Below are 1,562 nucleotides of genomic sequence, written 5' to 3' on the forward strand. Positions count from 1 at the left end.
GAGCTCTGGGAGGGAGCTGTGGAGGCCTGCTTTAGCCGTTGGAGGAGGTTTTGGGCAACRGTGAAAATGCAAAGATTTTCCAATCCGTGTTACAGATAGACTTGCGGGTGGGGGGGGGGTGGAGGGAGAAGGGAGCTTACGAGCGCGTTATTCTAGCCCTCTATGTAAATTTGTCACCCTATATGCAGATCTGTCGAGATTTGTACATCTGCACTTCCGAGCATTGCGTATTTATTTTGACTGTGCGTCTACTCGGGCCCACTTGCAGTGCGTTTGTCTCATAGATGTATCAGCCGCTTTGAAGTCTAATATTTTTCCCTGACAGTTTTTCGGCTCCAGGGCGTTGTGAATGCCCGGTGGCCGCTTTGGTGTAGCAGAAAGGAGCGGGAGGGCGTGCTCTCGGTTTGTGATGGTATTCCTGGGCCATTGCAATTAATAGAAATTTGTTTACGAGAATAACCACCACAGGTCACAGTGCCCTCGCTCCAGCTAATACAATTGCTCAGAGCTACTGATTCAGTTACGCGCGCGGCCCATGAAATGTGCAGCCTTAACGCCAAGTAACTGTATGCTTTATGCTGCTTTTGTTTTTGTTTCACAACAGAGTTCTTGAAAGGAAATGCTCAGAACCTGCTTTAAAGCAGGAAAAAATTAGGAAGAAAGCTGTTCTAATGCCACTCATCTTAACCTTAAAAATAGCCCGGTGGCRAAATAGAAATGCTGCTACCGAGACACTTGAGATGTACAGATACGCTTGAAAGATGTCTTTCCTCTAGTTAAAAAGCAATATGTAATTCCAAGTCCGTGAATGTGGCTTGATCCGGTCGGCTCTACGATCTGGGCACCAGGAAGGCACCTCTGTAGGCGCTTGCAAAGCGGCTAGCTTGTAAACGAATGAAAAATGGACMAAATAATATAAACTACCCTCCGGGAATTTGTTTTTTACAGCAATGAAATTAAAGGGGGGGGGGGAGATCCTTTCTGTCCTTTCTGTTTTTCTGCAGCCTGACACTTTCGTTTTAGCTGGATTGTGTGACTGGTTGAATGCAATGTTTGCAAAAAGTTAGGGAGGAGGTAGAGGGGCTGTTGCTGGATTTTTGCAGAGATCCAGGGTTGATCAYGACTTCTGGATAAGTAGCGCTTTTACAGAGGAGATTGTCGTTACGTCTTGCCGCTGCCAAACGCGGGCTTGCATCAGAGTTTCCATTATAACCCCCCTGTTTACCGGGACTTATAAATCAGCTGCAGGCATCCCCGCTGGGCCAGGAGCTCGCCGTGCGTGCTCTCGCCCTTCGACCCTTCCTGGGGTTTTGTGCCTTTCTCCTTGCACTTTAATACATTCTCTTCCTCGCCGCTAYGTAACCGGCGGCCCGGCCGCAGCCTCCCGGCCCCCGGTGCGGCGCCTGCAGCCCGCTCGCCTCCGCGCCCCGAAGAGCCACCGCGGCGCCTGCGGGGGCTTTGGGGCGCCAGCCGAGGGTCCCCGGGGCTGCGGGAGGGAGATGGGAGGGGGGTGAGGGGATGACACGCGCTGGCGGCCTCTGCGTCCCAGTTGCAGGAGGTTT

The sequence above is a fragment of the Rhea americana genome, unplaced genomic scaffold (genome assembly GCF_003343005.1).
Source record: "Rhea americana isolate MKP2758 unplaced genomic scaffold, rheAme1 scaffold_96, whole genome shotgun sequence".
In the NCBI taxonomy this organism is placed as follows: domain Eukaryota; kingdom Metazoa; phylum Chordata; class Aves; order Rheiformes; family Rheidae; genus Rhea; species Rhea americana.